The sequence below is a fragment of the Cyprinodon tularosa genome, unplaced genomic scaffold, assembly GCF_016077235.1.
Source record: "Cyprinodon tularosa strain WSP-4 unplaced genomic scaffold, ASM1607723v1 ctg229, whole genome shotgun sequence".
NCBI lineage: Eukaryota > Metazoa > Chordata > Actinopteri > Cyprinodontiformes > Cyprinodontidae > Cyprinodon > Cyprinodon tularosa.
The window spans coordinates 1,150,768-1,163,330 of record NW_024038856.1 but is presented as its reverse complement, the minus strand read 5'-3'; the positions used below and the strand labels follow the sequence as shown (position 1 = coordinate 1,163,330).

The 12,563-nt window shown below is 43.0% G+C and overlaps 1 protein-coding gene across 1 annotated transcript in view; it reads right to left on the bottom strand.

Moving 5' to 3' along the window:
* fgfrl1a (fibroblast growth factor receptor like 1a) overlaps window positions 1–12,563 on the bottom strand; it is a 97,557-nt gene that overhangs the window by 26,007 nt on the left and 58,987 nt on the right. The gene's annotated exons all lie outside the window — the stretch shown is intronic.

Below are 12,563 nucleotides of genomic sequence, written 5' to 3'. Positions count from 1 at the left end.
AACCGTTCTCACCTGATTCCTATGCCAGAGCAGAGGTCAGAGTGCGAGCAGCAGCCACTCAAGGTGGACAGAGGTGAAGAGACTCCTTCAGCAGTCAGACCGACTGTGAGCTCACCTCATATCACAAGAACCAGGTCTGGCAGGAAAATAAAGAGACCGGACAGACTTGACCTGTGAAAATAATAAGAGAAAGAAACATATACTTACCTGTGAAATGCTTACCTGTTACAAAAAAAAAAAAAAAAAAAAAAAAAGAGAAAACTGTTTCCAGGTAAAAACGATTTAAAATGATGATTGTGTTTGGTTTAAAACTCTGTTTATGTTATGTCAGTTACGTGGCTGAATGCTAAATGTCTGGCGTTATGAGACGTTAGAAATGAAATGAATCTTTTATCTTGAAATGTTAGAGGAAAGAAAATCCTATAAGTTGTACGAATATGTTGGTTACAATGTTCTCAGGTTAACAGCAAACTTAAAAAAAAAAAAAAAAGAGAGTAATCATCTTCTCTTTAACTTCCAATAAGGTCTCTTTAACTTCCAGTAAAGGGGATGTGATGTTAACCAGTGTTATGTGATAAGACCTGTATGTGTAATACCAAATGTGACCACTGGAGGGAACCGGAGTCCCTTGGTATGTAAGGCAGAGCAGAAACGTACGCCGGTTGTCCCGTGTTTTCTTTCAACGTTTACTTTGAATCACACAACAGGTCCTACATTCTGAGATCATTACAGAATAACCCGGCCCTGACATGGACCCATCGGCAGACGGGCAGTGGCGAAATGACGTTGATCAGAGCATTTCCCGTCTAGAATCTGGCATGCAGGAGATCCTCAATTACCTGCGTAATTACCCGGCGTCTCCACCTGCCCCGCCCCTGACAGCTGCCACGCGCTCGTCTTCTACTGATAGTCCACCTTCTCTTGAACCGCGTCTGTCCCCTCCTGAAGTGTTTAAAGGGGATCCTGACCAATGCAGAGCTTTCCTGACTCAGTGCGAGATTCATTTTGAGTTACAGCCCTCTGCGTTTCCTTCTGATCGTGCCAAGGTGGCCTATGTAATATCTCTTTTAGCGGGAAAGGCCAAATTATGGGGAACGTCAGAGTGGCTGAATAATCCTGAACTCTGCAGCTCGTATGATTATTTTTCTTTGGAACTAATCCGAGTTTTTTGTCCAGTTCTTCCAAGTAGGGAAGCCTCCCGGGGACTATTGACTCTCAGACAGGGAGATCGGTCAGTGATGGAGTACATCACTGACTTCCATCTGCTGTCTGCCGATTGTTCCTGGAATGAGGACGCCCTCATGGATGTGTTTTTTTTTGGCCTGCGGGAAAGCATCAAGGATGAGCTTTCGACCCGCGACTACCCCCGGACTCTGAAGCAGCTGGAGGACCTTGCCAACCGGATCGACCTTCGCCTCACTGAGCGTCGCAGGGAGAGGAGAGCACTGACGACGGCCTCCCCTCAACCTGTTGTTCACTCCGCACCCTATGCTCCTGCATCAGCCCCTGGTCCGGCTCGGATGCCAGAGCCCGAACCGATGCAGCTGGGACGCACATGCCTCTCCAAGGAGGAGAGGGCACGTCGAATCAGCTGCCACCTCTGTTTGTACTGTGGCAGTGATGGACACTTCCTCAGTTCCTGTCCTTCCAGGGGAAAAACTAGGCTGGGACGCACCAGACTCGCTGCCTCCCCAGCTCTCCTGCTACCTAAGACTCGTTTGGTTTCTTTCAGAACCCCAGACCCTCCAGTAGCCTCGGCCCCGGCACCCCCGGAGCCTGGTCCGGATTATTTTTCTCCCCCTTCTTCTGAGTCTGGTTTGGTGGATTTTTATTATGGGGATAGAGAAGATCTTTATCCTTTCCGTTCACCTCCACCCACCAGATCCAGAGAGGGGGGCCCTGCCTTCACTGTCAGGCGCCTCCTCAGGTCTAGGAGGTTAGGCAGCGGGCTTCAGTATTTGGTTGACTGGGAGGGTTATGGACCTAGGGAAAGGTCCTGGATTCCGGCCCGGTTGATCCGGGATCAGGACCCCCACTACGGGGATCATCCTGATCAGCCTGTTGGGGCGTCTGGAATCCGCCCTTGAAGGGGGGGGTTCTGTCATGATCTCGGCGCTGATGGTTTGGTTTTTTCCTTTGCTCCTTGCTTTCCTGTCTAATTGGTTCTGCGGCTGATTATTGCCGATCATTTCCACCTGGTTCCTCTACTATTTAAGTTGTGTGTTTGCCTCCCATCAGCGCCGGGTTATTCTTGTGTTTTTGAGATACACTATATTGCCAAAAGTATTTGCTCACCTGCCTTGACTCACATATGAGCTTAAGTGACATCCCGTTCCTAATCCATAGGGTTCAATATGACGTCGGTCCACCCTTTGCAGCTAGAACAGCTTCAACTCTTCTGGGAAGGCTGTCCACAAGGTTTAGGAGTGTGTTTATGGGAATTTTTGACCATTCTTCCAGAAGCGCATTTGTGAGGTCGCACACTGATGTTGGACGAGAAGGCCTGGCTTTCAGTCTCCGCTCTAATTCATCCCAAAGGTGTTCTATCGGGTTGAGGTCAGGACTCTGTGCAGGCCAGTCAAGTTCATCCACACCAGACTCTGTCATCCATGTCTTTATGGACCTTGCTTTGTGCACTGGTGCACAGTCATGTTGGAAGAGGAAGGGGCCAGCTCCAAACTGTTCCCACAAAGTTGGGAGCATGGAATTGTCCAAAATGTCTTGGTATGCTGAAGCATTCAGAGTTCCTTTCACTGGAACTAAGGGGCCAAGCCCAGCTCCTGAAAAACAACCCCACACCATAATCCCCCCTCCACCAAACTTTACACTTGGCACAATGCAGTCAGACAAGTACCGTTCTCCTGGCAACCGCCAAACCCAGACCCGTCCATCAGATTGCCAGATGGAGAAGCGCGATTCGTCACTCCAGAGAACGCGTCTCCACTGCTCTAGAGTCCAGTGGCGGCGTGCTTTACACCACCGCATCCGACGCTTTGCATTGCACTTGGTGATGTATGGCTTGGATGCAGCTGCTCGACCATGGAAACCCATTCCATGAAGCTCTCTGCGCACTGTTCTTGAGCTAATCTGAAGGCCACATGAAGTTTGGAGGTCTGTAGTGATTGACTCTGCAGAAAGTTGGCGACCTCTTCGCACTATGCGCTTCAGCATCCGCTGACCCCGCTCCGTCAGTTTACGTGGCCTACCACTTCGTGGCTGAGTTGCTGTCGTTCCCAAACACTTCCATTTTCTTATAATACAGCTGACAGTTGACTGTGGAATATTTAGGAGCGAGGAAATTTCACGACTGGATTTGTTGCACAGGTGGCATCCTATCACAGTTCCACGCTGGAATTCACTGAGCTCCTGAGAGCGACCCATTCTTTCACAAATGTTTGTAAAAACAGTCTGCATGCCTAGGTGCTTGAATTTATACACCTGTGGCCATGGAAGTGATTGGAACACCTGATTCCAATAATTTGGATGGGTGAGCAAATACTTTTGGCAATATAGTGTACGTTCCCCAGCAATCTGTAGTCTGCCTGTTTCCCTGATAGTGACCAGTTTCTGCCCTTAGGATTTCGAGTTTTTTGCCTTGCCCCTGTCTGCTCTGTTTGTCCTGTCTGATCCTGGATTCTACCGGTTTCTGAACCTGGAACTGTCGTCTGACTTCGGCCTTGGATTTCCCCTCTGGACTCTGTTGCTGCTCGGCGTCTGCTGCGCGCTCTCAAGGAACTCTGGGGGCGTCTCCCGCCGCTACTGCGGTCAAACCTCAGCAAACGGACTGAACTTTGCATCAGGTCAGTGACTTTGCTCCAAGTCGTGTTAAACTCCATATCCAGTCACTGATCTGTATTCTCCCATTTCTGCAGAGAGCCGCCCCGCAGCAGACGAGCAGCCCCGCGCACCTGTTTGGTTAAATAAATGCTTTGAACTTTCCCACTGCCTGTCTCGCCTCGAATTCTGGGTGCTACATTCTGAGATCATTACATCAACCCATGGAAGGCCTATGCCCGGGTGCTGGAGAGGAGAGTTCTGCTGATGGTCGAACCTCGGCTTCAGAAGGAGCAGCATCGTTTAATTGAATTTCAGTTTAGAGAACAAAAACTATCTGACTGAGATTTGTGGATGATTTACAGGAAATTATATGTTTATCAAAATCAAATGGAAAAGCACAGGAGCTTATTAGTCACCCCATTTCTGTTTTTATATTTAAATTGTCACATACAGCAATGAATAGTAGGCAATTCACTTCACCGAAGTCCGCTTTGATGCACGCTTATCTCAAGTGTGGATGAAGGGCGTATGGGGGCGGGCCCAAAGACCTTTGTGGAGCATTGGGACACACTATAAACTCAAACCCACAGTGCAATTGAAGTGCACAAGGGCAGGAGTGTGGGCATTGGGACTGGGCCCAAGTCTGCTCTGGTGCATGCTTGGTAAAGAGGGAGCAATGAAAATGACATCGGAGGATTTCCGCATGTTCTTGTTCATGTGTTCTTGTTAATAGGAACAGTGCTCAGGTTGAGGCTGATGATGTTTCTCGAAAGCATGAGAACGCACAAGTACGCATATTGAGAAATTGCCCTAAAAAAGCTGTGGAAAAGAGTTTTCAACCAATCTACTGCAGCATTTCTGCATTGTTTCATTAGCAATCATGCAAAAGCCCTGCATGGGCCTCAGAGTCTGCAAACTGAAATGACTAAAAAGTTGAGCAGGCCTGCAGACGATAAATGCAAAGAACTGAACTCTAACAGTCTGTCTGCAGGAAGCACCTTTTGCATGAAAACCTGGACACATTCAGGCAGAGATGCTGATAGGAATTCAATACGTCACCCACCTCTAGTTAACATGTAAAAAACCTCCTTTTCAGGAGTAAAACTGCAAATTTCAAACACTAAGAAAGATGTTGCAAACTTGAACAGCTTTACGTCTCTTTTATGAAAGAAAAACCTTCAGGGTACAATCACTGTTTCAAATTTCCTCCTTCTTGCAGCTGTTTCTAATAAAAATACTCACAGACTCCCGTTTATAGCATCTACGGTCGTTCATACACGGTGCCACCACTTTAAACAATCAATCATGGATGCTGCTATTGCTCTGAGGAAAAATTCACAGATCTTTAAATGTAGACAGTTTTTTCTAGTTGAGGATACCAGGCAACCAAGGTTGGGATTCTTGAGTGCCAGATTTTAACATTTCATTACTTTTATCCATCTTCCTCTTCTCCAGTTTCTGCTCGGTTCCTTCTGTTTCCCCCCTTCCTCCTCCCATATAATGTTCAGCAGGGGAAATGGGTTTACAGCGTGCTACATTTCACAGATCCATTACCTTGGTACCTCATGTGGAAGGGAGTGTGTTTATCTAACCTCTTCTTGTATTTGCTTTCGGGTCTACAGAGGGAAGGCAGTAAATGCACAAGAGTGCGCTCAGAAATATGAGTCCCAACAGTACCATGCATGTGTGCATGTGTTTCTGTTTGGATCCATGTTGGTGCAAAAAGCTGGATTTCCCTCCTGGGTCAGGTCCTCCCAGGTTCACCTATAGCTCTGAACCTACATGTGTTGATACTAAAGCACAACAGAGTTTCAGGCTTTAACTGCCTGCTGGTTGGAGGAGAAACATAATCAAAACTGCATCTCCAGATGTGGGTTTGTACATCTGACAAACCTCCACGACCAACACCAGCCACAGTCACATTTACACAGCCACAGTTACTCAACATTAGCTTCCAGAACTTCTGTAAAGGATGGACCCCAGGTGAAATTCAACCTTCAACCCAAAAAGAGTGCTGTAATTTTAATGAAGGATAAAAAAAAAAACATAACCCTGTATTATTCCAGTTTCCAATTTTACTTTGAAATGACAAAATGAAGACGTGGCTATTAATCCTCACTAATACTTTAACATTTTATTCTACATGTAAAAAACTAAAAATATATATCATTGGTTTTGTTTTGTGTGGCAATTTAGGATGAGTGTTTTGGCTGCCTTGGCTGCTTTAAATGGCTGTATAAATGAATAAATATATGAATGACATCTTCCCCTCAGGGTTATTATGGACAGAAAAATGTTTTCTTTTTTTAGATAATTTCGGTCCAAAAGAATCTTAAAGATTTTAAAGGTCAGGGCGGATTAACAGTTTGATTAACCCCAACCACCTCTCAGCCACATTTAGACATCAGTGAACATCTTAGCATATCTTCCTCTGTTGATTTATAAGCTACTGTTTCATGCTCCTTAAATGAAAGCCAATAAGGTTTAATTTCAATCTACACAATTCATCTGCACTGGGGGGGCGGGTATTAAGTCTATAAAAGTTTAGTTTTTATCCTTTCTTGCTGTCAGTTTTTTAACAATGATATCAAACTTCTCCAATCAGTAACAGGGATTTTCTGGAAATGAGGCACATTAGGGGAGAAGTTTGATAGAAAGAGAAATGAAGAAAGAGTCAAAGTTGGATTGGTTTCCAATCTTTGGAGAAAATAAGGTTGTAAATGTATCAAAGCTGGATCTTTTGGAGCCCATCCTCCATCTTACCTCCACCAGAATAAACACCATTTGTCCTTCAGCAGCTGGCTGGCCCGTCAATGTGCCGACCCCCTACCATAACACTACCATTACTTCTCTATCCAGTCAATTATGCAGTGGAAACAATGAAAGCCCGTTCTGTGTGGTTCTCGCTCTTCTTATTGGTACATTATTGTGGGAGACAGAATAACAGTGGTGGTTTGAAATAGTCCAGAATGTCTAAGTTTCCGTTGTTTTTTTGCAAGCTATCCTTTTCAGCAAAGATCACTATGGTAACATGCATGCACATTTGTTGCAGAATGCTGGAATATTACACAGAAGTGTTTAGATTCGTATCCTGTAGCTTCAGGTACTAAACATAGTGTGACAGATTATTTGCAGGAAGTTTTAGGTTTCATATGTTAATCAGCAGCTCAGGTCTCCTCCACCAACAGAGAGGGTGGTGGATAGCATTGAACTGTTAACCACAAACATAAAACATCAATAAATGGAAAAGAAGAATTTCAGGGCCACTCTGATCAGTGGAAAAGCTCAGCCAGACACCTCTATGAAACAGAAACCCTGTCCTAGAGTGAAAGTAACCTTTGAGTTGAAGCAGAATTGCACTGAATCTAAAATCTTACGGCACCTTTATTACATTCCAAATAGGCTTCATGTGACAGAACTAAACAGGAAGAAGAAGGATTTGGTTTTCAAAAACGGACCTTTCAGCCCCTTTCCTTTGTTGTCCCTAAATACAACCCACAAGCTGATTTGTAATGGTAAGCAAATAAAGTTGGTATCTTAAGGTGCTGATATTTTCAAATCAAGAAATTAAAAGCATCAGCGGGTACAACAGGAGCTCTGACTCAAAGCAATACAATATTTAAACTTTGAGATATACAACATTTTTTAGGTCTGCATATAGTATTGTACAGTTATCGATGCTCCATGCAGGTTGATCTTCTTAAAGATGTGTCTACAGGTGCTGGTCATAAAATTAGAATATCATGAAAAAGTAGATTGATTTCAGTAATTCCATTTAAAAAGTGAAACTTGTATATTATATTCATACATTACATACAAACTCATATATTTCAGATGTTTATTTTGTTTAATTTTGATGATTACAAATGACAACAAATGAAAATCTCAAATTCATCATATCAGAAAATTAGAATATTGTGAAAAGGTTCAAAATTGATGGCCCCTGGTGCCACACTCTAATCAGCTAATTAACTCAAACAACCTGCAAAAGCCTTTAAATGGTCTTTCAGTCTAGTTCTATAGGCTACACAATCATGGGGAAGACTGCTGACTTGACAGTTGTCCAAAAGACGACCATCGACACCTTGCACAAGGAGGGCAAGACACAAAAGGTCATCGCTAAAGAGGCTGGCTGTTCACAGAGCTCAGTGTCCAAGCACATTAATAGAGAGGCGAAGGGAAGGAAAAGATGTGGTCGAAAAAAGTGTACAAGCAAGAGAGATAACCGCACCCTGGAGAGGATTGTGAAACAAAACCCATTCAAAAATGTGGGGGAGATTCACAAAGAGTGGACTGCAGCTGGAGTGAGTGCTTCAAGAACCACCACACACAGACGTATGAAAGACATGGGTTTCTGCTGTCGCATTCCTTGTGTCAAGCCACTCTTGAACCACAGACAGCGTCAGAAGCGTCTAAAGAGAAACAGGACTGGACTGCTGGTGAGTGGTCCAAAGTCATGTTCTCTGATGAAAGTAAATTTAGCATTTCCTTTGGAAATCAAGGTCCCAGAGTCTGGAGGAAAAGAAGAGAGGCACTTCATCCACGTTGCTTGAAGTCCAGTGTAAAGTTTCCACAGTCAGTGATGGTTTGGGGTGCCATGTCATCTGCTGGTGTTGGTCCATTGTGTTTTCTGAGGTCCAGGGTCAACGCAGCCACATACCAGGAAGTTTTAGAGCACTTCATGCTTCCTGCAGCTGACCAACTTTTTGGAGATGCAGATTTCATTTTCCAACAGGACTTGGCACCTGCACACAGTGCCAAAGCTACCAGTACCTGGTTGAAGGACCATGGTATCCCTGTTCTTAATTGGCCAGCAAACTCTCCTGACCTTAACCCCATAGAAAATCTATGGGGTATTGTGAAGAAGAAGATGCAATACACCAGACCCAACAATTCAGAAGAGCTAAAAGCCACTATTAGAGCAACCTGGGCTATCATAACACCTGAGCAGTGCCACAGACTGATCGACTCCATGCCACGCCGCATTGCTTCAGTAATACAGGCCAAAGGAGGCCCAACTAAATACTGAGTGCTGTACATGCTCATACTTTTCATGTTCATACTTTTCAGTTGGCCAACATTTCTATAAATCCTTTGTTTTTATTGGTCTTCAGTAATATTCTAATTTTCTGATATGATGAATTTGAGATTTTCATTTGTTGTCATTTGTAATCATCAAAATTAAACAAAATAAACATCTGAAATATATGAGTTTGTATGTAATGTATGAATATAATATACAAGTTTCACTTTTTAAATGGAATTACTGAAATCAATCTACTTTTTCATGATATTCTAATTTTATGACCAGCACCTGTATGTATTTTAAAAGGGTTGGATCCGACACTGAATCAGTCAGGTGACCCAATGCTTTTTCTTTTTTTTTTTAAACACAAGAGGTTTAACTAAGCTAAAAGTTGTCTGCAACAAAACTGAAATTAAACCTATTTGATCAGACATATTTTTGGTTATCTGATGTAGGATGTATTCAAGAGAGGTGAATTTGGCCTTATCTTTACAACTAACTTCATGACTTCAAAACCTGCTGTTCCAACTTATTAGATTCTAGAGGTTTAAGTCTAGTGCCCCTAGTGGTTAAGAGTTAGTGTTAAAGGTTATTACAGAACAGATACTTGGCAACAACTTTACTCAATCAGGTAGATAAAAAGCAGTTTTAAATGCTTCAACATGATGCTTTAAAATGGTTTTATCTGTAAGAAGGCAGCTGAACAAAGTGCAACAGTTTGCCTCATTAGTATCAGATGTTTTGGGCTTTTAAAACTGATAACAGGGCATTATTTAGACTTTTATGAGGAAGTATTGGGATTTTTTAAAGGAAATCTCTTCCTCTGTGATCCTGGTGTATAAATCCCCCTTAATCTCCAATCCAACAGATTCCCTTCTGTAAACAATTACACAGCATCTAAATAGCCTTTGCAGTAAAAATGTAAACACCATCTGTTCGCAAAAAGGTACCACATGGAAAAGTTCACATTCTTCATCCTTAAAGTCGTCATATTCTCCAGCCTCAGCAGTCAAAGGTGTGTGAGAGCACAGAATAAGTGTGTACACACGTACACACGTGTGTCATGGCTCTGCAGCCTTATGGAAATCATTAGAGGTTGAGCTGCAGCATAGACGTCCATTAAAAGCGTGAGGGAGAGACGCTGAAAGGGGGAGCGACAGAGAAAAAGAGCGAACAAGCTGGGATCTGACGGACTTTTTTAAAGAGGTCAAGAAGCGTCGGCAGAGTGATAAAAACACCAAGCTGAACTGAAAACATCAGCAGTATGGAGAAAGAGATTTATCATCTGTGACTGTGAGGCTGACAGTCACACACAGCATAAGCTGCTGGAAAGACGCAGCGACAGCCCTGCTCTGCTGCAGATGGACTCCGAAAATGTGTTAAAGAGCAGAGAACCCCTCCAGATTCATTTAAATCGTGAATCGCAGGCAAACAGGAAAAGATTCCAAGTGAAAAACCCTCAACCCTTTTTTTTTTGGAACATGTGAGCTCATTAACACACACACACACACCTGCAGCCACGCCCACCTCCTCCGAGCTAGCCAGTAAAACAACAAGCTTTTTACGAGCAGAACTTTACAACGCTATTTACAAATGTGATTACACGATGTGCCATTCTGGGCTCCGGCTGTCTGAAATATGATGAACACACGGCAACATTCGGCCCCTGGGGTGCTGTCCAGCTTTCTGGATTATTTGCTTTTAAAAAACCAAGCATATGAGCAAAGGGCACACTCTGTGATTTCACATGTGACTGAATACCCAAAGTTACTTACTGGCAAAGGTTAACGGAGCTTTAAGGTGTTTTGGGATGTGGAAACAAGAAAGCGTTCACCAGCAACGAATAAAACAGCATCTCACATTTATTTTTAGTGTTCAGGAATTCCCGGGGTCATTTAACATTAAGTGAAAGTTAACAACAATTCGAACAAGCGACATCTTTGACGTCCCAGAGAATCAGAACATTAATAAATCTGAAAAGGTGCAGGATGTTTGAAATGCGCCTATTATATATTTATTTATTGTTTCTGATAAATGGACGTGAGCTCAATCACAGCTGAAGTATAAACAGCCCAGGAGTGTAAAGGTTCTCTGAGCTTCTCCTGCATCATGATTTCTCATGTTTTCTAACAAGATTAAATATGTTCCACGCCACAAGGAGCAACATTGTTTTAACCCAAGCACTGCAAAAAAAAAAAAAAGAAAATCCTAAATAAGTAATTGTTTCTTAAAATAAGTGCATTTTTTCTTAAACTGAGGAGATAAGTGACACACTTTGCCAATGGAACAAGACAATTGACATTTAAAATAAGAAAAAGTAACTGCATTGTCTTATTACAAGCGCATATTATCTAATTATCTTATTTTAAGAGTAAACATACTCAATCTATTGGCAAATCTTCTTATTTACATACTAAAATTAAGTGTAAATAAACTTGATTTAAGAGATTTTTACTTATTTCTAGATCGTTTTTGCAGTGAGGAAAGATGGATCTGTCTTTGTTGTTAGTAAGGGAATGTAAAGTCAGCCAGCTGAGCAGCAGTGCACAGTTAGGGGCCAGTGCTTTGCTCCTCTGAAGGAAAGTCAGATCAGTCTAGCTCTTCTTCTAGGGTCCTGAAAAATGTGGATCAGTGTTCAGTAGTAAATTCATTATTTCATGAATAGTTTTTTCAGTAGGTCCTTTTCCCCATATCCACAGACCATTCCAAACCGCTCCGATGTATATAACAAAACTAATAACATTTAAATCCTCTGAATATTAGTAAAAGGAAAATCTGCCTGATCGACAAGCAGAGCTTCATGTTCTCCATGCGCGACCGATCTGCAAACTGCTGCAAAAATACAACAAGTGTGATTGGATAATCTGAGGGTTTTAACCCATAATCCCATGTTTTCTCTCTCCTCCCTGGCATAAACACTGGATACTATGTTGGTTCCTTCAGGGCAGCTGAACAGAGGCCCGTTTCACACACAGACTAAACAAAAACCGTTTATGGGGAAATCTTTCTTCATGCAATCATCACAACCAAAACAGAGAAAGAGAAATAAGGAGTGAAGTCGTCAGCAGCTCTGAACGTGAGCGAGTGTGTGAATCCAACTCCGAGTAGACTTTTGTATTTCCTGAAGCTGAGCGGCACGGCGGTTTGATCTTCTGCCATGAATGGGCTTTATACACTAATTACAGCCACCTGTGCGTGTGTTTGTGTGTGTGAGAGAGTGAGACATGAGGGTGAAGGCTGACTGTACGGTCATGAACAAAAGCAACCTGCTGTTTTCACTCTGTGCACACCCCCCCCTCTCAAACACATTTTCGGGAAAGAGGTGATGCGGCGTCAACCTAGAGGACATGATCAGGGCTTTCAGGTCCACCATGTGGCAGATGCAGATCCATGTTTGTGTCCATCCATTGTCATGTCTGTTTTTTTTACTCAGGTATTTGATCCAAAACTAAGCTGAAGGTTGCTTAAAAAGGCTGCATCTCATTGCTCACCACCGCCAGGCATCCATATAAGGATGTTTTACATCCAAGTGGGCAGGAAACCCCCATATTTTTTGGAAAGAAGTTGAAGTAGCCTCCTGCACTAGTTTTCTTTCAGAAGATTCTCTGAATCAGTGATCTTTCAGTAAACTTTCAATGCATGTCTGATGACACACAGAGCCCACTTTTGATCGTCTTTAAGGAAAAAAAAGCCTGTTTATCTCGTATGGCATTTAAAACAATCTTGAATGTTACATTTCCAGCAGTATTCACAATACATA